The sequence below is a fragment of the Balaenoptera musculus genome, chromosome 17 (assembly GCF_009873245.2).
Source record: "Balaenoptera musculus isolate JJ_BM4_2016_0621 chromosome 17, mBalMus1.pri.v3, whole genome shotgun sequence".
Lineage (NCBI taxonomy): Eukaryota > Metazoa > Chordata > Mammalia > Artiodactyla > Balaenopteridae > Balaenoptera > Balaenoptera musculus.
In genome coordinates, this window is record NC_045801.1 from 7,919,317 (window position 1) to 7,944,972 (window position 25,656).

Consider the following 25,656-nt stretch of genomic DNA (forward strand, 5'->3'; position numbering starts at 1 on the left):
CAAAGAAACTTCCTCCACCACGGGGGGCAGCATATGGGGGGAGGATGGACCCACACCAGTTCCTGCTGAAACCTACTGTGGCCAGGGACAGAGCTGTGGGCTTTACATATAGAAGATGCTTGCAATCATTTTTCAGATGAGGAAACCAAGGTTCACATGAGTTATGTCCAACAATAATAGGTATGTAGGCTTCAAAGAACCCAGAACTTTATTTGGCATCTTAGGAATTGCAATACAAAAGACACTGATTAAGATGAAACCAAAAGAGTATTCAAGGAAGAGAAAGAGCCAGACACTTATAAAGGCAAAAGCCACAAGGTTGTTAAAATTGTCTGGCAAGAATAATGATTGTCACGAGTTATTTAGTGTAAGGGTCCCATAAGTATCTTGAGTTTCTGGAACATTGTGCAGATGCTCTGGACGCCTGCATTAAGACAACAAGTGACTAAAGTCCAGATTCTATCCTGGTTGAGAAGTGCATAAGTCACGCATCCTCAGTGGCTTCTTGGCTCCATTTTAGAAAGTTCTCTTAGCAATGCTGATTTCATTTTGATTTTCCTTTCACAGTTAAGAGACTTCAGGCTAAAACGGGGAAGGGAGGCATGTCAGGCTGATGGGAGAGTGTGTACTAAGGCATAAAGACATGAAAGTGCGTTGGGGATGGATGCATGGCTGAAGCTCAGGTAGCATGGTAGAAGGAGGGTCAGGAGACAAAGTAACCTAGGCACACTTGTCTCTCGAGCATGTAGTTCAATGCCTTGCATGTGTTTGCTGCTCGATGAATACTTTTTCACTGAATGTTAAATGGAAGGGCCAGTGCTCATACTTAAGGAGAATACAAAGTAACTGGCTATGAATAAAGAGACACAAAGTTTAGTATATTATGTAAGACACAGGTTCTGGCTGCAGTAAGAAAGGCCAAATAGAACAAATGTGGTTTACATTAGAAAGACATTTACTTTTATCTCCTACAAAAGTCTGAGCATAAACAGTATAGGGTTGATAAAGCAGCTTGGTGGCACTGGGGACCTGGGCTCCTTTTATCTTCTTGTTCTGCCATCTCAACACAGCTTCCATTTCTGGGTCTATGACGGCTGCTCCAGCTCTCACCATGCTACCCCACGTACCAGTGGGTGGGGAAAGAGAAAGAGGAGGCTGCTACATTATTTCAGCTTCTCCTCCCAATGGCCCAGGAACTAGCTGCAGGAGACAGGGGCAAATAAAGTCTTGAAATGTGTGATGGTTAATTTTATGTGTCAAGTTGACTGGGCCAGGGGATGCCTACATATCTAATTAAATATTTCTTTTTAGGTATGTCTGATGTGTGTTTCTGGAAAAGGTTAGCATTTAAATTGGTGAGCTGAGTAAAGCAGATGACCCTCCCCAATGTGGGTAGTTTTCATCCAATCCATTGAGGATCTGAATAAAACAAAAAGGTGCAAGGAGGTTAGATTCATTCTCTCTCTTTGCTTGACTAGTTAAGCTGAGGCATTGATCTACTCCTGTCCTCTATGCTCCTGATTCTCAGGACTTCAGAACCAGTCTGGAATCTAAACCATCACTAGTCTGGCTCTCACACCTTCAAATTACACCACCAAGCTTTCCTGTATCTCCAGGTTGCAGGTGAACGATCATGGGGCTTCTCAGCCTACATAATTGTTTGAGCCAATACCTTATGATAAATCTCTTTCTAGATAATCTCTCTATATCTATCTATCTATCTATCTATCTATCTATCTATCTATCTATCTATCTATCTATCTATCTCTCTGTCTCTCTATCATCTCCTATTGGTTTTGTTTCTCTGAAGAATCCTGACTATTATAAACTAAGAAACCACATGCCCAGCTAAAATATTAACTACTATAGAGGAATTAAAAACAAGTATTAGGGTGACAGCCATCTCTGCTTCAGTCAGCTTCTATGCATGATTAGCCCACTGAACTAGGAGTTATTGTGAAATCTATAAAGATGAAACTTGAGACAACTGGGCTCCTGGGAAGGCTCTGATTCAATTTCCATCCTTCCCCCACTGTGCAGGTAGACTTACTTCAGTAAAAAAGGATGTCTTCCTAGAGGAATGGGTCAGTGCCACTCATACCTGCTATTGTGAGAAAATACTCTGATGTGCATATACCAGTTATGAGAGGGGTTAGGAGTCATCTACTACTGTTAAAACACAAAGCTTTAGAACGAATATTTCCCTTACGAATTTGAATTCCTACACTTGTATCATGAATATGCTTTATAGTGTGGGAGAGAAATGGGTAGGCTTATAATTAGCTCAGCATGATTTAGAGGCCATGGTGACATGGGGGTCACAGTCTGCCTTATCTGTAACAGAGTCTGAGAGCGGGTTATACTTGGGAATGCCCTCCATAATTCGTGTCGCATTGGGGATGGGGAAGGCTGGGGACTACAGAAAAATTAAAGAAATGCAGAGTCTGGGAAGGAGGGGAATTCACTGAACTCTTTCCTTCAGGGTAGGAAGGAGGACGAGGCCTGTAGTATTCCTGGGAGGAAACTGAGAACCTCACACCAAGGGCTGTGACAGTGATAATCCTGTGAAGTTCCACACCTTTCATCAGATTATTTTTCAGCACATTTCCACTCCCCTTCCCCTCCCTTTAGAGTGGATTATATTTTCCTGATTCACTGACTTTTGCTTGGGCAATAAGAAGTGAGCATATTTAATACGAGCAGATAATGCTAGTATTATTTAAAGCGCTGGCACAGTTTGGCTGGGCTCCTGGCCTTCGGTGATTTGCCTTGAGAAGTGCAAGCCCAGGAAAGCTCCTGCCCCTTCAACCTGGACCCTGTGATGAAGACAGTTGAAGCAGACCAACTGTGGGTCTGAAGCCAAGCCTGATACCCGAAGCTGGCTGTAGAGCTGGGGAGACACCAAAAGCCAGATGACTTGGGAAAACCAAAATTTGAGCAGTGACCAAAAAAAAATAAATTTTTGGGTGGGGTCCAAGAAGCAAGAATCAGCAAATTAGAAGGAAAAATTAGGAGAGTTCAGTGTCATAAGTAGTTTTAAAAGGGAGAAATCATTAGACCCAGATGAAGCAGAGAGATCCAGGTGTGCACATGGTGAGCTTTTCATAACCATGAGCCTTTCTCCTTTGCTGGGAAGTCGCTCTTCTTTTCCCACTTCAAATACCAAGTGTTGCTCTATGATAGAGCCTTAGAACAAGATAAGACCTTGAGGTCATCCAGACCATTGTGTCTCAAACTTCAGCCTGCCTCAGAGCCATCTGGAGCCTTGTTAAAGCACAATCCAGTGGGACCCAACCAAGACCTGCTGATTCAATCGGTCTGGGGAGGGGCTCAGGTATGTGAATATATAAGAAGTTCCCATGTGCTGTCCAGCCACAGATGACACCTGGAGTACACTAGAGTACATAAAACCACTCCTTCAGTAGATGGAATCTACAGGAATCTTTTGTTAATGGAATTGCTCAACCAGTAATATCAGAACACAGAGAATCACAGCTTACTGGGAGCAGAAGTCCAAATTGCAGGCAATATCAATTGGAACAATTTAAACTGTAATTGATGAATGGCTGGAGGCTCAGTGTGAACTAGCTTGAGACTTAAAAACTCCAGGGAGGGGACAGTCTTAAGAGGGACCCACAATTTCATGAGCTTTGCCTCCTGGAATCCCACTAGGTTCTCAGGGTGAAATTTGGAGAAAACCCCCTCAAGCTTCCAGTGAAGGGAAGGGAAAAGTAGACATTTTGTCATATGCTCAGAGCTCTCCATTCTCCTTAATAAAGTCCTCCTTAAGAAAAACCATTTTACCAGAGCCTAACTGACCTGTGAGGTGGGAAATATGCAACTTCATCCCCCTTAAGCCTTCCTGAGAAGCCCTTACAAAAGTCACAGCCCAGGGACACAGGCTAACTAAAGACTGAGACCTGATTGTAGGACTATAGAAAACTTGCCCTCCGTTATAACATCAATTATCATAACAGCAATAGGACTTCCGTGCAACAACAGAAATTACAGCTAAAAGAACTTCAAGCTTCATAGCTTATTTTAGGAGTCTTTAAGGAAACCCAAAGACAACAAGAGATGCACCAGAGGAAATTTTAGCCTTTTCCACCACAGCTACAGCACACAGGAAACACAGCCTAACTCCTAGGCACATAATCATTAAACCTGAGGCCTATCTACCTCAATTCCTTTTACTTGATATGTTATATAAAGCTTTCAACAGAAAAAAAAAAAAAATATATATATATATATATGCATACTAAAAGGCAAAAACACAGTCTGAAGAGACAAATCAAGCATCAGAACCAGACTAAGATATGGCAGGGATTTGGGAATGATCAAACTGGGAATTTAAAAGGACTATGATTAATATGACAAGAGCTGTAATGTAAAAAGAAAAAGACCTGTCAATTGAGAATCTTATATCCAGCAGAACTGTCCTTCAAATGTGAAGGAGATATTAAGCCATTCCCAGATAAACAAAAGCTGAGGGCGTTTCACATTATTCCACCTAGAAAGAAAGAAAATTCTGATATGTGTGACAGCATAGATGAACCTTGGGAACATTATGCTAATTGAAATAAGCCAGTCTCAAAAAGGCAAATACTATATGAGTCCACTTATGTGAGGTACTAGAGCAGTCAAATTCATAGAGATAGAAGGTAGAATGATGGTTGCCAGAGTCTGAGAGTAGCAGAGGGAGAATAGGGAGTTATCGTTTAATGGGTCCAGAGTTTCAGTTTGGGAAGATGCAAAAAGTGCTGGAGATGGATGGTTGCACAACAGTGTGAATGTACTTCATGCCACTGAGCTGTGTACTTAAAAATGTTTAAATTGATAAAATTTACATTATATCTATTTCATCACAGTAAAAGAATAAATAAAGCATAGTTCTTTTCATAAAGTTGCCATGATGGCTACTTTTTTCTTTTTTCAGAAAAAGAAACTATTGTATCCTACCTTAATAGGGAGATTGCAAAATTTTTCAATCAGTCGATCTTCTTTCAAAGCTTAAATGAGTTCATTAAGATTCTCAAAAATAGTTTTATCACCTTTGTCTATTGCTTTGGGCACCGTCTCCCTTTAAATATGCATTAATATGGAAATGAGGCATTGCTCTTCACACATTTTCATTGTTGGATCCAGAGTGTGAAGGCGAAGTGGATGTAATCAAACCTACTCGTGTTCCTGCAGCTACTTAAGGCCTGAGTTGATTGCAGACTTCGAATACAGGGCTGCTCGGTGAAATAAGCGGAGGGAACGACTTCAGCTGCAGGGAAGATGAGCTCACCTTGAATTTGTGACTCTGGCTGTTTTTCACCATGATAACGGTTGCTGCCCCTGCTCACATCAACCCAGGCTCATTCCCCACACACAAGAGAGCCAGCCCCGTCATTACAGGAGTCAAATCTGGTCACAACACCTGCTGCAAAGGCTGTGCTGGCCTGGAGAGGTCCCACCATCTGCTGGCACACCACCCCTGTCTTGATGCTTCCGGCAAACAGGTGTGCAAGCATCACAGTTGGCTGCCGGGGCGGAGACAAGGCTAGGTGGCCCAGGGCAGAGGTGATTTACGTGGCTGAGTGGCGGAGGGCCAGATAGAGACATTGGGAGCTTGGAGAAAACCCACTCCTTATTCCGAGAACGGAGTCGAGTTAATTTCTTTTCATTTTGGTCTCCTCTTTTGCAAAATGGGGATAAGACTTGCCTGGCAGGTTTGTTTTCAGGATTGTATGTGATAATACACATCACTTGTCTGACTCACTGTAGGTAAGTTTTCTCTGAATCTCACCTCTATTATTTAATACGATGTTCCAAGTAAAGCAATTTCATTCTTGCCTTGACACTTTTGTTTGAGCTGCTCCAAAGGCCTGGAATGTCCTCCCACTGCATTACAAACTACTGTTACTCTTTCATTATGCAACCCAGACGCCATTCATTTTTCCTTTTAGGAAGGCTACTATCCCCTTTTCTCCTATAGAGACAAATGATGCTAAAGAACTCTCCCTCTTCCATGTCCTGACCATATTTCCAATGTCAGGCTGTCCTCATTGAATCGCTGCTTGCTGTTTCTCTGTCTCCTGCACTAGTCATTGCTCTGTCCCTGGTATCTGCAAACTTCTTTTGTACAACACCTCAGAGTAAATATTTTGGACTTTGAGGGACCATACAGTCTCTGTGATAACTGCTCAACTGTGCCGTTGTACTGAAAACACAGCCGTGGACAATAGGTAAAAAAATGAACATGGCTGTATTTCCAAGAAACTTTATTTACAAAACAGGCTGCGAGCCAGAGTTGGCTCACAGCCATAGTCATATCCCACGCACAGAGCACAGAGCTTGGCATGACAAACACTGGAAAAATGTATTTGTCCCAAATTCTAGACTCAAGCCTGGCCCGGAAATGTCCTCTTCCATCCATATGTTTTGTCCCTGTCTGTGATGGGCTTGCTGGATGCAAACAGAAGTCCAGGGAAGCCCACTGCATGTGACTTTTGCTCCAGAGGCTAAATATAGTGTTTTGTTGCTTGAGGCAAAAACATAAGACATATTATAGTATGGAAGGTGTACTTCCTGTTCATGGAATCAGAAGACCTGTGAATTCCTAGTTTGGGTACTAAGTGTGTAACCCTAGGCTGGCCATTTCACCCCTTTGAGCCTCCATAAAAATTCATCTACAGAATAGGCTGTGTGCCTGCATTGGAGGACATAGTGAGGACCACGATGATATCACACGTGGCATTGCATTGTGAGCTGACTCGCTAGTCAATATCATTATTATTATTATTATTATTAGACTCAGATTCTAGATTATTTCCATACTCTGCTTTCTGGGCTGGTAGGAAGGTCATGTGTGCATTCATTCATTTAATTCATTGATTCATTCATTTAATTCATCATTATTCATTCATTTAATTACAAATTTAAGGTTGGAAAATTGTCAAATAAGTAAGGAAACCATTCTCTTGGGCCAGTACAGACTCAGAGAACATTCCAAGCACCGTCTAACTGATCTTATTTATTGTCTAGTTCTATTTTTTAATGTTCTGGTGATTTGGCCATCGGACAAAGATCTAGGATGAGAGAAACCAGTGTTGGATTCTTAGACTGTGAGAAGCAGTAAGCCATGCATTGTCTACGGAGCCCCACTGAGAGAATGAGTTGGTTTGACAGATTGTTTCTGTTCCACCAGATTCTATTCTCTTTTCTTCCCAAGTCACAGCCATACTACCTGTCCCTTGAAGGTACACCTGGCCGTGAGACTGACTTACAGCCAGTGACGTGTAAATGGAAGTAGAAAGCACCACTTCTAGGCCTGGCCCTTGGGAAAGCAAAGGCACTCATAAAAGATAAAAAAAAAAAAAATTCCGATGGACACTTCTCAAGTTCCCAACTCTGCATGACCTGGGAGGGTGTGAATGAGAGAAACCCTGGAAGCCTCATGCCAAGGACAGCATCCTGGATCCCTTAATGATATGGTGGAGTGGAGCTGCCCTTGACTTGGAACCCCTCCCGGGACAGTTACCTGAGCACAACATGATCTACCTGTTGTGTGTATTGTATTGTGTTATGTTGTGTTTTCAGCCAGTGCGTATTAAAGTCTAGTTGTTACAGCATTTTCTTACCAAAAATGATATATCTACCTTATTTCCTTCCTTCCTTCATATCTTCCTTTCCTTCTGTCTTCCTGCCTTCTTCATTCCCAAATTGCATAAATCCATAACCCTCTAGGTGAGATGTGCTTTGGATTGAAAACTTTTCAAATTTTACAAAGTTCCTGTGAAGTACAAGGGCTGATCCCTAGTGAGGTCTGAAGCTTATGCAATTTGGGGAGCTTCTTCAAGTAGAAGATTACAAAGTGTTGAATACAAAATCAGATATACCATTTCATACCCTGTTACTATGACAACTTAATAAACCATGCCCTTCAACATGCAGCTGGCTCTCAGTCTTTTTGAAAATTTGATCCATAATGGCCAAAAACACTTGCCATCGAGGTCCAAATGTTGGAAGTATAATGACTTCATAGTGATGTCTTTCAGCCACTTAATGACCCTAAACATGAAAGAAATTAGAATTGGCAGGGTCTGCAGGGCTATTGTTTTTTAACTTATTGGAGTTTCCAAATGGTGGTTTCATGCTGCCAGCTAGTATGGTATTGAGGATTTATAGGCTATAAAACACAGACAGATTCCCAACCATAAGAATTGTCATGGGCTGCACGTAGGAAAACAGTCTCCAATTTATGTTGCCCGATGAGACAGTGATCGGCTATAATCATACTTTTATTTCATACACTGGCTTTCTTCAGAGGATCATGAGGTCCTTGAGCATATGGTTTACGACCTTACCAACAAGTACCAATCATGACACATACAGACAAGGCAGGTCCATCATCACCAGACCTTCTGTAGAGCACTCAGCATATCAGTCCCTCACTGTTTTAGGCTGTTTCTATTTGAGCAAATCCGTTAGCCTTAGAAATTAAGCAACTACAAGATTCCAACCCTGAGAACATGGGGCTAATCTCCCCGATGTGGTAGGCTGACTCCATTCATGTATTTTTCCAGCAAGTATTTCCTGATCCTCCCAAGTAGAATAACCTTCTCCCAGTCATCCTTCCTAGTGCTCTTAGCACTTGGCCGATTTTTCTGCCACACACGCTTGGCCTCATGTGAGTATCAGACAGCACCGGCTCATTGGCAAAGGACAGGTTTTCATAGCAGATAGACATGGGTGTGGCCCTCTATCTACCTTTACTGGCCACACGAATTAGGTACACTAATTAATTTTCTTATCTTCAATTTTCTCTTCTTTCAAAATCAGAAATAACTCTACTGACTTTGCATAGTTGGGAAGAATATTTGGGAGATTGTACATAAAGTACTTAACTATAGAAATGGTATTAAAAGAATTTTAAACTCCTTTTCTTCTTGACTGCAGGAAATGGGTTGTATTCTTTTATCTATTCCTCTTGGCAGAGTTCCTGCTTAACTGAAGGAGATCAATAAAATCTTATTACAGGAAGGAAGGGAGGGACATTCAAAGTGGTTAAGTGATGTGGGTCACTTAATGATAGCAGGAACAAGACAAACAAGAATTAGGAATTTCACAAAGCTAATTCAAGGAAAAATAGGTTTCAGACATATGAATGGATGTTTCTTGACAAAAAGATTCTATGGTCAACAAAACCCCCATGAGCATGCCTTAATCTGAGGGTTTAATATAAGGCCCTTCAAAAAAAAATCTATTTTACTCTTTGAGATAAGGGTTTGACATTTGATTTCTTCTATCAAGGGAAAGTCCTTAAATTTCTCCTCTGTGGGTTCACTGACCTCATGACAAATTCAAGACCCTGGGATTTACTCTGTCCAAGGAGCCCATTTTAGTTGCAAACTGCCATGCAGGGTGGAGACTGGAAAATCTCAGTCCTCTGTGGACCATTCTCTACTGCATTGATGATATCAGTGTCACATTGCTAAAAAGCAATGCACTTTCATCCACTGGAGAGGGCATCCTTGACCTCCAGCCTGGTGATCTAAGCATGCCTTCACCCTGGTCCTGCAGTAACTTACACAGGAAGTGGAGGAAAAGAGGACAGCCCTCATTGTCCATGCGGTCATGGTCATCCCACACCCATGTGGACGTGAACTTCACATTCATCAGTGTCCCAGCAGGGAGTGACACCCAAGGGATTTAACCAAAGAAAGCTTAACAAAGGGACAATTTCAGAGTGGGAGTGGCTGAGTTAAAACAGAATCTGTGCCTTTCTGAAGCTATGGTTTTAACAGCATCTTTGAAAGTCCCTACTACACCATGATGAATCACGTTTCAGAAAGCACTTTGACACACATGATCTTGGTCATTCTTGGCCAGCATCTCCCCAGATTTGCAAATGGGTGGTCATTGGTTTTTCTTTACGTAGTGGAGTCCGCAAGATCATGTTTAATATTATGCTAACAATAAACCTAATTTGACCCATAGAAGATCCTTCCAGCCTCCAAGTACAGCCTTTAGTTACTGCCTCAGTCAAGCAAAATGTAGACGGAGGCTCGATGTTCCATTGCAGAGTCTGTGTAAGAGACACAATTGGTAAGCACTGGGCTGTTTCAAGGCATAACAATGAAAAATGGAAATGCAATTTCATAAGCAGTGCCAGGTGCACAAATTGGAGTCTGCAGCCCCTCTTTTGGGGACTTGTTTCAAACTCACATCCTTCAGTTTTCATTTACAGCCTCAGAAATTCATTTATTGTTCCCAGTGGACCTGGGTCCAGGGCTCCAAAACGATATGTGTAATCATTAGGATTTTAGCAAAGTGAGAATGGGAGACACCGTCTCCAATATAATTTCCATTCTTTTGGACGTAGCCTCCTATTATTCAAACCTGTCAAGTCACATGACGGTTGATAACAGGATGTTGGCGATCTACACCAGCCAAATAGGCAGAGCTCCATCACGAATCATATTCTGGCTGTTTTAGGGTAAGGATTTTGCATAAAAGTTCAGAAATAAACATGAAGACTTCAAGAAAGAAATTTATCAAAATTACTATGCAGTGTCTGGTTCTAAATTTTATAAATATTTTAATGAGAAGTGAAAAATGAAAGTTAATGTCCAGGTTTGTTTTGTTTTTTCATATGTGAAAAGGATAATAATAGTACTTTCTTCACCAGAGGGTTTTAAGGCTAAATAAGATAAATATTAATCCACCTCGATCATTTGTTGAATGAGGCAGGGGATAGATAGAGATAGATAGATGATAGATAGATAGATAGATAGATAGATAGATAGATAGATAGATAGATAGATAGATAGATATGCAAGTAGAAAATAAATATAGATACATAGGCAGAGACTGACAGCTACTCAGTGATGGTGAATGTTAAAGCCTTGAGTTCAACATCCATCATTCACTACGTCTTCAATACATGTTTATTGAACATATGGGTTATCAGAACAAAGCTTTGTTTTATAACTTTCAGTTCTTAAGCTTCACACATTCACACTCAATATTTATTTAAAAAGAAACAGGGTAAAAGTTATATTTCCAAAAGATATATTTTCACTAATAAATAGCACTGGTAAATTATGAAGCAATTACCCACAGTAGCTACAGGGACAAGTACCTGCTGTCTGTCACTGAGAGCACAAACATCCACAGGGCAGACCCACAGGTATGGGAAGGAGTCCATGGGGACCTTGAGTTGCAAAGCTCTCCTACTGGGAGGAAAGAGGGTCTATTGGGAATGTGGTGGGTGTGTGTGGTGAGTGTGTGTTTCATGTACAATTTGATCTGTACAATTAGAAGTTGTATCTTATTAAGTCATTCTATGTTGGCCACTTATGAACACACCCTAGTTTAGATGAATCTACTCAACTTCCAATAAAAATGACCTTAATAATGATGATGATTACTAGCACTTAACTATGTACAAGACACTGTCTAAGGGATTTGTCTGTATTAATTCATCTAATCTCCTCAACAGTCTTGTGAGTTAGGTACTATTCGCATCCCCGTTTCATTGATGAGCCAGGTGACACATAGAAAGGTCGAGGAACTTGATGACACCTCATACTTAATAAGCGGCTGAGCTGGGGTGTGTATCAAATAATCTGAATCTAGAATTTAAACTCTTGGCCACTACTGAGCCCTTTTATTCAATGGTTTTGGAAATGGAGGCTTGGGAAGGAAAATGATCGATAGTGCCAGAGCCAGGGCGAGAAAGTGCCTTTTAATTTAGTTAGTACAAATCTACTAAATGTTTCCTTCAGGCCAGCAAACAGGCTTAGAGATACAATTGAGAGCCAGATGAATAAGGTCACATCCTGTGTTCACTGATGAAACGCAAGTCAGAGCATGAAGCGTGTGTGCAGGCGATGGCGATGAAGCATGGCAGGGGCTGTGCATTACAGCACCAGCAACATCGCGGCCCCAGGTAAGAGTGGAAGGACGGCTGGGTTAGTCAGGTGAGGGCACCGGAGCCTTGTGTTTAAGGTCCTACTGCACTTCGAATAAAATGTAAACGCCTCATCACGGCCTCAGAGGTTCCGAATGGTCTGGCCCTACCTAACACTGGAATCTCACCCTGGCCACATTCTCCTGTTCTCTCTCTGGTCCAGCCCACCTGCCTGTTTTCAAGATTTCCAGAACATGCCGAGGTCTTTCCTGACTCCTGTCTCCTTCACAGACGTTCTCCCTTCTGCCTAAAATGCTCTTCTCTTCCTGAAGCTGCCTTGATTTCCTCCTTCGAGGCTTGCTTTGATGTCATCTCCTCAGGGAGGCCTTTACAAATCACGCTTTAAGTAGTTCCCACCAATGCTCTCAATTTTTCATTGTTATGAGTTGAATTGGGTCTCTCCTCACCCACAGGTTTACATGTTGAAGCCCTCACCTCCAGTACCTCAGAATATGATCTTATTTGGAGATAAAGTCTTTACAGAGGTAATCAGGTTAAAATGAGGTCATTAGGGTGGACCCTAATACAATATGGCCGGTGTCCTTATAAGGAGGGGAAATTTGGACCTAGACGCAGGGATAAAGCCACATGAAGATGAAAGCAGAGATCAAGGTGATCCTTCCACAAGCCAAAGAACATCAAGGATTGACAGCAAGACACCAGAAGCTAAAAGAGGCACGAGAAGAAAGACTGCTAACGCCTTGATCTCGGGCTTCCAGCCTCCAGAACTGTGAGACAATACATGTCGTTGTTTAAGCCACTCAGTTCGTGGTGCTGTATTCCTAGCAAACGAACGCAGTAATTACACTTTTTGTTTTTTTAACACTTCGTATCAGGGGCGAGCGCGAACGCAGTCCCCCACTACCACAAATTATGTGTCGAGTTTCCCACATTTGGGGAAATCGCAGGGGTCAGCACATCCGGAGTGCAATGGATAAGCCTCGTCCTGGGAAAACCACCTTCGTGATCATGGTATCTTAATTACACTTTTATTATGGGTTTACTTCACTCAGCTACAAGCTCTATGGGGCCAGGGCTTGTCAGTTTCAGTCACCAGTGCCCCCAGCCAGGGCTGGAACATGGTGGGTACTGAAGGATCTCTTGGTGTGGAGTGATTCTCTTCTCCTATGAGAACCTCTCTCCTCCTTTCTTCCTTCCCCTTTTTCTCTCCCTCTTCCCCTCCCTAAATTCTCTCCTGCTCCTCTTGCTTTTTTTTTTCCCCCCTTTATTTTTTATTATTTATTTATTTATTCATTTATTTTTGGCTGTGTTGGGTCTTCGTTTCTGTGCAAGGGCTTTCTCTAGTTGCGGCGAGCGGGAGCCACTCTTCATCGCGGTGCGCGGGCCTCTCACTATCGCGACCTCTCTTGTTGCGGAGCACAGGCTCCAGACGCGCAGGCTCAGCAGTTGTGGCTCACGGGCCTAGTTGCTCCATGGCATGTGGGATCTTCCCAGACCAGAGCTCGAATCCGTGTCCCCTGCATTGGCAGGCAGATTCTCAACGACTGTGCCACCAGGGAAGCCCCACTTCTCTTGCTTTTAATGTGCTTTCAGGATGATGGGATCTATAAGTTTCCAGAACTTGGTCATAGCTTGAGACAGATTAAGAAACAAACTGAGACTAGAATCAGATGCTAAGCAGACTCCACAGACCCCGCCCACCCATTCAAGAGACCCTTGTATAATTTCCAGGCAGTCTTAGGCATGGCCTGTTTCCTAAAGATGGATCACAAAGAACTTGGAGAATGGAAAGCACATGGCCCCCGGTATTGCTCAGGTTTGGCTAGTACCCTGGGTTTTTCTCTGACTGTGTGGCCTTGAGAAATCCCTTTACCTATGAGTCCAACTTATCGGCAAAGTAGGACGAGTGTGCCAATCTGCCCTTTACATTTGGCAGGATACTGTGAGTCTCCTTCTACGGCAATAAGTGTTGATTTGTAATATGCCTCTTAATGTTTGCAATATTACGCCGCTATTAAAAATATGTATATACATATAACATACATTTATATGGTAATTTAGCCAATCCCCATTTCCGTACACTTAGATATCTTCCAAATTTTACTATGAATAGTTGATGTGATAAACTTTCCTATATAGCCATTTTTTTGTGAACCTGTACAATTATGTTCTTAGACTATGTTTCAATTATTTTGGGGGGGAGAAATTTCTCTAGCATACATTTAAGTCTAAGGGAATGTAAATTTTTAAGATCTCTTCCATATACTGCTAAATAGCTTCCCAGAAAAGTCAAATCAATTCATTCTCTTACCAGCAATATAGTAACGTGTTAGAGCACTTTTTCCGCCCCCCGACAAATATCATCATTCATTCACACATTGCCAGCTTAGCAATATTGGACATTTTTCCATCTTCATAAGCCATTGGTGCTCATCTGCTCTGCTGGTGGTCCTCTTTGTACCCTTCAGCTCCATCCCCGCTCTGCTCTGCTTCATGTCCCAGAGGAGAGCTTCTCCTGGGCTCTCTTACACTCCGGGATCCTGCTGGATTTGGTTTAATGGTCACCCCTGAAGGGTGTCCAAGGGCCAGAGATTCCCCTTGCGCCCCTCCACCAAGTCAGGCTGAGGTTTTGGCAGTGGCCGTGTTTCTCTGCCTGTGGCCACAGTGCTTGTCTTGGAGCTCCTCTTTCACAAGCAGGTTCTGGTAGCACTGCTCCCTCTCGTGCCCCCTTGGACCTTGCAGGGCAAAGGATTCTGCTGTTGTTTCCCCGGAAGATTCTCCATCGTTGAGGTTTCTTAACCCTGCCCACCCTAACAGTCCCATCATTAAGCTCTCTTCAGTTACTGTTTGGGTATGTCATCTGTCTCCAGCTAGCATGTAGTGTAAACCCTGATGGCTGGTTTCTCCTTTGCTTTTCTTTTTAATGAAAGCGCCTGACTTAAGTTAAGCCGAGGCATCCACTTCAAAGATGGCTTTTCTCCAATAAGCACACTGCCAGTCACACAACTAGATAAAGATCCAACCTCTCCCCTACCTTGTTTTACAGATCTTGGTTGATTTCCATAAAGGATCATGGGGGGCCTTGTTTTTTTCTCTTCCCATGCTTTAAAGCCTCATTTTAATGTTTTAAATTAACCAATAAAATTTAATCCCTGAAACCTTAGGCCCCCAGCCTCAACCCCAAAAAAGCAGAACCCCAGGCCCTTGTCACCTCTCTCTCTGTCTCTCTCTCTCCCCTCGACCTTGCTGTGTGGCCCCAGGTGTGCCATGCAATTTCCAGGACATTTATGTAATAAACCTCTTTCTTCTCCCCTGAGTTTACTGATGGTTATTGCTAAGCTCATCTTGCAATCATAATAAGAACCCCAAGGGCTGGCCCCGCCAAAATGTTGGTTATCGACAGGCTGAGACTTACACAAAGCATAGTACTATTGCTGTTTTAACCATTTTTTCTATTTCGGCATTTGCCAGTTGTGTGTATGTATTTTATATATATATATATGTATATATACACACACATATATATCTTTATATGTATATATATTTCATTAATCCTTTCTTATATAGTATTGAAATATTTTCCCTAGTCTTCTGATTCTCAGTTGCCTTTTTTATGCCATTAAGAAAAAGGAATTTTAATATAGTCAGATATCCCCAATTTGAGGCAAAGGGAAATGTAATTTAGTCAAAATTCTGAATTCTAGGATTATTTTAAAGAGCAGTTACTGTATTACTTAGAGTAAACACAGAGAAGGAATAGGAAAATGGATTAAGAAATCTTTCTGAAACAGGGATAAGTCAGACATAATATAATGGATAAAACTGGTGATGTCTGGGATTCTTTCTTTCTTTTTATAAATTTATTTATTTATTTTTGGCTGCGTTAGATCTTTGTTGCTGTGCGGGTTTTCTCCAGTCATGGCGTGTGGAAGCTACTCTTCGTTGTGGTGTGTGGGCTTCTCATTGCGGTGGCTTCTCTTGTAGTGGAGCACGGGCTCTAGGCACGTGGGCTTCAGTAGTTGTGGCACGCTGGCTCAGTACTTGTGGCTCGCGGGCTCTAGAGCGTAGGCTCAGTAGTTGCGGCGCACGGGCTTAGTTGCTCTGCGGCATGTAGGATCTTCCTGGACCAGGGCTCGAACCCGTGTCCCCTGCATTGGCAGGCGAATTCTTAACCACTGCACCACCAGGGAAACCCCTAAACTGGGTTTCTTTAAAGGGTTCAAAGTATTTGCTCACTGACTCAGGCAGATTAAAATTTTTCCATGAAAATGTGTTGATATTACTCATTATATATATAAGACTTTTCCTCAGGCTTTCAAATTCAACTAGTACTTCCATGAGTATTTATCATGAGTCTGCCACTTTCACACACCTAACTCAGTGTGAGAACTCTCTAAGATTGGTATTCTTATCTCCATTTAAAGGGGAGAAGATCAAAGTTCATAGAGGTTAAAGAACACATTCAGTCACACAAATAAAGAATAAACTAACTTTCCAGCAGGAGAAAGATTTAAACCTAAACTTTTTGCTTTTAAATCCAGTGCTTTGTTACAGTATCAAATATTTATCCAACAGAGCACACTTCAACAGAAATCATGAATATTTAACAAAAATCAGATTTAGCAGACATGTAATGATGCTTCTAAAATGTTCAAAATGGGGCATAAGTGTTAAAAGAAAAAATGATACTGAAATAAGGGCCACCTACAGTTAATCAGCAAAAATGTTACAAAAGTAATGAGTTATAAGCACTATGTTTAAGTGAAACAAACATTCTTTAAAGTCCTTCATGAATAAAAACATGCTAACAAACAGGTGGTGAAGTGTGCCCACATTGACACCAGTTAAAACTGATATACCCAAATGGATATAAAAACTGGTAACAGAAACTGCTTGAAGCTGGTCATCCTGAATGCAATGTATGTGTAGCAGGAGAGGCTGTTGATTTTTGGTGTGCTAACGAGAATCAGTGGACCAGAAAATGTCTCTTCATTTTCCTCATTCTGGAAATAATAGACTGTACAATAACAGAATTGTTATCGCAAATGCAAAATCAAAAACTCATGCATGAGCCTCATCTGAAACAGTGTTGGTAAAACATATGGCATTTATGGAAATTCTTTCCCTTCAATTCTCATCATTACAGAATTCAGCTGCTCCCATGCGATGGAAGAAACTTGCCAATAAATAAAAAAGAGATAAACCAATCTGCCTATGCGTTGTAAGCAGCAGTGTCAGAAACGATAGCCACTGAGAGATGGACGTCTCCTGTGACAACATGTGGAGTAGAAAAGACGTTCCCATTTAGTTCAAATTCCAGACTTCCAAATAATGTGTCTGTAGAGAAAGACAGTGTTCATCGAATCTGGTGGCATTCACTGGTGTATAATATATTCCAGAATACAGTTCTTGAAGGAAGACTACTTTATCACATCTCTGCATCCACTTCTCAACTCCCCCTGCCAACCACCTCTATGAATTTGGAGTCAGTAGACACGTGAAACCTGGTGAAGGTAAGCAAATCTTTGGGACATGCCAAAATCCAGACCTAAAATTCTGCTGAAGGAGTTCTGCTCCCTAGGTCAAATGAGAGACTGGAAATGAATAGAGAGAATCCTGGGGTGAGGAGTAGGACATGGCAGCACTTGTAGAGATTTGGGGTCTCCAAAAGTTTCAGGGGCTGGAAAAAGCATTCCTAGAAAAACCTGTTGACCTTGATTTCAGAGCAGCTTTATAGGAACTGAAGAGATGGGCTGGAGTCATCTGTTTAGCTGAGTCTTGTAAATTTAGTCTGTAGGATAGAGGCCAAGGTGCCTATCTCATCTTTGGGGATTGATGCTAAGATACCCTGGTAGCCCCACTGAATGGGCAATGGAAATTTGCAATCTACTCAAGACGGATCTAACAGCCAGAGAGAGAAAATGCTGGAAAATCAGGCAACTTAAACAAACAAAATTATAACACTTAAGGTTATGTCACAGCATGAAAAAAATAAAAGACTTCATAGAACCAGATACTGTCAGTTCTCATTATTCGTGGTAGTTATTTTCTAGACAAAGATGCAAACACTGAATTAGCAAATACTGAAATGCTGCTGCTTAGGGTCAGGTTTCCATGAGCCTCTGGCCACAGTATTTTCATTAACCTATCAATACCTAATAAAACTTTGTTTTATTAGTGTTTGCGTTTAAGGACACCTTAACACACACCTAGTACACACTGTTCATTCATTAACATTGTGCTAACAGGTGAACAAGATAATAACAGATGGAGAAAGGGCTATAATAAAACAGTTAGTACATTAAAAATGCATTGAGTTAATGAAAGATTGGAGTCTGAATCCAGAAAGCTTCACCCAATTCTAGGCAAGATTGATATTAGAAAAGACACACACCAAGCCAAAGTCTGAGAATGTACTTTGTTTTTGAATCTCGGGGATAAAGAGAAAACATTTAAAGTTTCCATACAGAAAGAACAATAATTTGCAAAGATTAAAAAGGATCAAACTGGCATGGAACTTTTCATCCACAGCCCCAAAGTAGAAGATAATGGAATAGCACTCTGAGACCGCTAAGAGAATGAGTTTTGACCCAAGATTTCTACCTCTAACCAATATGATATTTATCTGTTGGTGTGAAAGATGTTTGCAGGTATGTAAGGATTCAGGGAATGTATCACTTACACCTCACTGAAGAAAATACTGAAGTATGGACTCTAATCAAAGAAGAAATGAATATAACAAGAGATCCCAAGACAGGAGAAGATGGGAGGGAATGGTGAGAAGCAAATAAAGATAGAAGTAGAGATAGAGATACATAATCATCAAAGTCTTGGAATGCACAGCATACATCCCAAAGACCAATTCCTGAAATAGAAGTCACATTCTATAAGACAAAATGTTTAAAACTGGAAGAACCAAACTCCTTCTGTGAATAAAACCCTGAAGATGTGTGATAGACCAGAAGGCAGAAGTAAAAGTATTTCTAAATTCTTATGACATTGGGGTAAGAAATTAGCAATGGGCAGGTGAGTTAAAGAATCTTGCACAGGAGTAAAAACTGATATCTTATTTTAATGCAATGATAGAAGAATAGTGATTCTGAGCTTCAAGAGAGGGGAGGTAATTGGTAGTGGTATCAAAAAGGACAACATAAATTCTAAACTAACAGAGTGGAAAAATAAGGATGTGTAGTAACTAGAAGAGACCAGCAACAAGAAATAAAAGAAAAACCTGGAAATAACAATATGCAATAAATAATAAATACAAAGAATGTGAAAGGAATAAATCATGTATAGTTGTTATACTACATGTGAATGACAAAGGCTGCCAAACTTGTTTAAAAATAAAACCCATCTCCATCTTCTTGACAAAAATGAATTTAAGACAAAGTAATAGAGAAAACTGAAAATAGAAAAGATGTATAAACATATAACAGGCACACAATAAGAAAGCCAAAGTAGCAACATTAGTGCTACATATACTGGAATTAATTCACATGTTGTATACATATTTATAAATAATATGTGTGTATATATATTTCCCTATGTTCTTTGAATATATATTATACATTTTTACATATGTCTAACAAACATTTTCAAAAAGTGATCATATTCATGACTATGAAAAAGCTTAAGAAATTCAAAAATAGAAATTTGACAGACTACATGCTGTGATCAAAATCATAATGACTATAAATAATTAATAAAAAAGAGCACCCCAAATTATTAACTGCTTAGAGTTTTAAAAAACCTGGTGATTGCCACTGAAATTACAGACTATCTAAAAAACCAGGAAAGGGAGAGAACTTTATATCAAAACCCAGGGAGGCACAACAAAATCAACATACAGAGAAAAATACAGAGCCTGTAAGGGCATTGCTTTGTAAGAAGGAAGACAAAATATAAAAGAAATTAAGTCTCTTCTTCAGAAATCAGGACTGATAACAAACCAAATACTCTGAATGAAGAAAGACTTATTCAAGTAAAAACTGAAATTAACGAAATATGTATAAAATACGTATGTTTTAGAATAAATATCAAAAATCTGATTCTTTGAAAAGATTAATAATATAAATAAGTGCCTTATGAGGCTGATTAAGGAGAAAAGAAACAAGGTAAAATATTCATGGTTCAAAATGAAACGGGAGGTTTAAACACATATGAAGGAGATGTTTAAGAATTACAAGTTAATAATATGTGTAAATCTATAACAAATAAATAAACATGTAAACAAAACCTGGAGAAATGGATATCTTCCAATCAAAATACAAACTGCCAAAACTACTTTGGAAGAAAGAGAAAATCTGAACAGATTAATTACCAAAAAAGGATTGGAAAAGTGATGAAAGATATACCCTTAAAAAAAGAGATGAGGACCAGATGGCTTTGCAGAGTTCTATGTGATCTCTAAAGAACACTTATTCCCAATGCTGTTTAGAAACTTCTGACAATACAAGAAAAATGAAAAGCTCAACCATGCAACTCTTAAGCCAGCATAACCTTAATAATAAATCCTGCAAAATTCTGAAAAAAGGAACAATGGCAATAATTACAAAAACTATAGATCAATCTTCTTTATTATTTGGGAGGCCACAATTTTTATATGAACTAATAAGATCATGCACTATGACCTGGCAGGGTTTATTCCAAAGATACTCTATTAGGAAATCTCTTAATATGGGAATAATAAAAATGTTTAAGGCCAGTGTGAGTTCAGCATGAACTCTGCACCAGACAATCTGCTAAATGATTTACATGTATTAACACAATTCCTCTCTCATGTAATCCTGTTTGGTTATCATAATCACAATTATGATATTGAATTTTGAAGATAAGAAACCTAAGGCATTAAGAAGAGAAATTAAACTTCCATGATCACACAGAGTAAGTGGTAGGGCTGGAAACCTCATCTGGGAAGTATTGCTTCTCAGTCCTGTTCTTAACCCCTCCACTACAGAGCTGCATGTTGGGGGCAGGAAGGAGGTAGCGTAAGAACATAGGACCAGATGCTGGAAAGGAATTTGATAAAATTTGGTAGCTATTATGATTATAGTTAAGAAAAATATTAGAAACTAGGCAATGAATCAGTATTGATAAAAATCTACTCATAAACATAATTCTCAAATAATGAAACTCTGAAGCTGTTTCTCTTAAAATCAAGCACAAGATGAGATGTCCATTAACTCCATCAATATTCACTATTTTTGTAGTTCTTGCAAATGCAATATGACATGAAATAATAATAGTTTAAACACTGTAAGAATCTAAAAAAGAGTGGACATATGTATACGTATAACTGATTCACTTTGCTGAACACCTGAAGCTAACACAACACTGTGAAGCAACTCTACCCTGATAAGAAATAAAAATAACAAAAATCCTCAGGGATATTGCTCTAGCGGTTCTAAACCTCAGCCTTACATCGTCATGATCGTCCTGCCCCTCTAGCATCAGGACCATTGGCATACAGACAGAGCATCACTTTTCCTGACCACACTCCCTTCTCCAACACCACAGCGTTTCATCTTTGCACCAGAATACGTTAGAGTGGCTGTAACACACTTGTGGTTCTTCAGCCTCTTTCCACCATTTACTCTCACCACAACCCAAGCTGGCTAGCCCTCTGCCCGAAATGCTCATATGAAGATGGCAGATGACCTCCAAGCTTTGGAAGCCTGTGGTCAATTTCATCTTTCCCACGTGTGGGTGCTGGCTGTGGCATACCACCCAGGTTCCCCCTTCAAGGTTAAGGCACTCATTCCTACAGCTGCCAGGAGTGTTGGCTGCTCTCGGCTGAGTCTCTCCCGGGAATTTCCCCCTAGGGATTGCTTACAATGTTTTGTGGGGTGGGGCACACATCCAGTGACTGCTCTGTGCCAGTCTACCAAGGCTTGCCACCTTTATCTCAATTCAAGATATGTTCTCCAAACTGTTCCAACATTGGTGTGTGTGGCAAATATGTGCAAAGATGCAAAATCAAATCAACCTGAGAAAGAAGTGAAGAGACGGAATGAACCTTACATTTTTATCTTTGGATAAAAGCAAAATGCATTTATATCGATTATGAGTTGGAGCTTGTAAACATTCCCTGTTTGAACTCAAGTTCTGTTTGGTTACTCTTAATGAAAGTTTAAAAAACAAGTTTATGTCCAGAGAAAAACAAAACCAAACAACACTTCAGTGGCTCCCTATTTCTCTCTTTCTACGGAAAGAATAGGCAAATTCCTTACAGTGGTCTAATAGGTTGGACATGACCTACCCTACTCATACCCGACTACTTCATTATATCTCTGACCTCCTTCTCTACTATTCCCCAACCCCATTCCCTACTCCACTCAGCTACTCTCACACCCTTGCTCCTCCTGGAGCAAACCAGGTTTGCCCTCAGCCCAAAAACTTTGCTCTAATGTCATTGTTTTCCCTTTTTTGTTTGTAGTTAGCCCTGCTAGGATATAAACTCCACGAAGCAAGAATCCTGCGCCATTCATTCACTGATAGATTCCAAGCACCTAGAAAAATGCTTGGCACAGGGTATGAATCCAATCAATAAGTGAGAATGAATGAATGAATGGATGAGATAAAATTATCTATTTCTGATGACATTTTTACATACCTATAAAACTCAAGAGACTATTTAAGACATGCACACCTCCTAGAATTAATACGGTAGTTGATGAGTGAGCTGGCTACAAAATCAATCTCTTTTTTTAAAATAAAAAATATAACAGGCTAGAAATAAACATGGAGTAAGAGTGACAAAAGCTCTAAATACTTCAGGAAGAAAATTACCAAAATGTATAAGACATATATGAAGAAAACTATAAAATCTTACTGAGGCCATAAAATTAGATCTGAATGAATGGAAAGAAAAACTGTGTTCCTAGTTGGGAATTTTGAACATTGTAAAAATGTCAGCTCTTCAACATTTATATACACACATTAACTGAAATATGAATTAGAACACGTTTTTTTGGAATTAGGTAAAATAATCTCAAAGTTTATATGAAAGGATGCCGCTTAAAATCAGCAAGAATATTATCAAAAGAAATCTAGTGAGACTTGTTTCATAGACACTAAAATATAATAAAGCCATGCCAATCCAAATAGTATGGTATTTAGATAAAGATAAATACATAAGTAAAATAAGACATATATTTCCTTTAAAATGGGAATTTATGGATGATAAAGGTGATTTTTACAACAGAGAGAGAGAAGGTAGGTTTATTCAATAAACAGTTCTGGCTCAATTGGCTATCCATCCAGAAGAAAATACACTTGGATCTCTACCTCATATGGTAAACAAAAATGGTGATGGATTAATGTTTTAGCTCTAAAAAATGAAACAATAAAAACTTAACAATTTTAATGTAATATATATGATATATTATATTAACAATAATACGCCAGGAAAGATTTTCTTTTAAATAGAACAGGAAATCCAAAACTTATAAATAAATCATAAAATAAAAAAAGAGACATCAAGAATTAAGTCAGTAGACACATTTTACATTATTATTCTAAATAAAATTGCAATATATTCTTTATTATTGAAATATAAAGTTTTTCAAATGAATAACTAAAAGACAAAATATCTAATAAAAAATGGGCACTCCATATGAATAAACAGTTCACAAAAGGTACACATGAAATAACTAAATGCATGAAAAGTTACCAAGACTACCTTAATTAAACAAAAGAATACAAATAAAACTACCTTTAATATAGCACTTTATATCCATAACTGGACAAAACTAAAAAGAGTTATTATGTCTACTGTTAGTGGGAATGCAAGAAAAAAGAGTTAACATTACACATAGCTGGTAGAAATGTTCACTGTTGTGTTTTCGAAGAACAAAAAAGCAGCATCTTTTACAACGTAAAAGAAAAAGATTGTATCCATTGTTCAGTAATCATATTTCTTGGCATCGATCCCCCCAAATTTACCAGTTAAACTTTTAACTGGCAAAGAAATCAAAAGCACAGTCTTTGTTTACCAATAGGAGATTGTTGATCACCATTATATCCATTCCATGAACTGTGTGTGGGAGATACAGCATATATATATATATATATATATATATATATATATATATATATATATATATATATATATATTTGTATTTATATAGATTATCTATCTATTAACCTTATATATGTGCATGTATATGAATTTGGAATATTGAGGATATATATTATATATTTATATATGTTTATACATATATAGAGAGATATTAATCAATCAATATAATATATATGCCCTCAATATGGATTTGCCCCTTAACAACTAATTACATAAATCATCCAGGCAATTTGAATAGATTTAACGCATATTTTTAATGACTATATGCATACACACACATATATATATATTCGAGTATATATATTTGATTGATAACAAATTTTTAAAAATCTGTATATGTCTGTATTTGTAGGATACAGAGAGAGAGTATGTGTATTACCTGTTAAATGGTGGGGGAAGGAAGAGAAAAAAAAAATTATCCTTGATAAAATAATATTATGGTGTTTCCCCCATTTAGTTAAAATTATAAGATTCTTCCTGTGTGTTTTCATAAAGAGAGGACAGAAATAAGGATAATAAATTTTTAATGGTGGTGAGCTTAGAGAGCAGGGATTTTAATTTTTATTTTCTTCTTTATAATTTTATGTATTGTTCAGATTTTTCACAATGAATATGTATTGCTTATATGTTTGGGGGAAAACAGAATAAAGCTCTGTTCTTCGTGGAAAAAAGAGACTAACAGCGCTTACAAAAGAAATATTTAAAAGATTACCTCTTCCTTTCCCCTCATTCTGAGATTGTCAGGGCTAACTACTAAAGTGGGGGAAATCAGTGGAATTTAGTATGTAATGACAGGCAATGTAATATGCAATACATATTACATTTAACATGTAAGGTTAACATGTAACAATGGGAAGCACCACAACCTGAGGGGAAAACTAAGCTGTTTAAGGAGAGAATTACAGAAGAACCTCAAATCTGGCAAGGGCCAGAGCTGGGTATGATAGTCCAGGGAACCAGCAGGGACCAATAGGGACTCCTTCAAGATTGTTGAGAAGAAAGTGCTTGATAAGTCCTAGGTCCCAAGGAAACCTTTTTTTGTTTGTTTATAAATTTATTTATTTATTTTTGGCTGCATTGGGTCTTCGTTGCTGTGCACGGGCTTCCTCTAGTTGTGGCGAGCGGGGGCTACTCTTTGTTGCAGTGCACGGGCTTCTCATTGCAGTGGCTTCTCTTGTTGCAGAGCATAGGCTCTAGGCACACGGGTTTCAGTAGTTGTGGCATGCAGGCTCAGTAGTTGTGGCTCACAGGCTCTAGAGTGCAAGCAGGCTCAGTAGTTGTGGCGCATGGGCCTAGTTGCTCCGCAGCATGTGGGATCTTCCCGGACCAGGGCCCGAACCCATGTCCCCCGCATTGGCAGGCGGACTTTTAACCACTGCACCACCAGGGAAGCTCCGAGGAAACCTTTTCTGGGGGCAGTAAAATAATAAAACTAGTATAAAGCAATCTGTTTTGGTGAAAATAGGATTGAGGGGCCTTGAGGACACTCCACAATCCCACCCAACTCCAATAAAAACTCCTGAAGGGCCTCTGCAAAATCCACAGTCTCCTAAGAAGCCTCATTTTGAGACCACTTTTCCAGAAGACATTTGTATGACTGTGGATCCCTCTTATGGGTCACTGGAATCCTGACTCAAAGATAGATTACTTAGCTTAA

General features: G+C 39.6%; 1 non-coding gene across 1 annotated transcript; it reads right to left on the reverse strand.

The window, feature by feature from the left end:
- Positions 1–12,792: 12,792 nt before the first annotated feature.
- LOC118883905 lies at positions 12,793–12,955 on the reverse strand. The gene has a single exon (XR_005017134.1). It is a non-coding gene; the product is annotated as a U1 spliceosomal RNA (small nuclear RNA).
- Between the last annotated feature and the right edge of the window lie 12,701 nt (positions 12,956–25,656).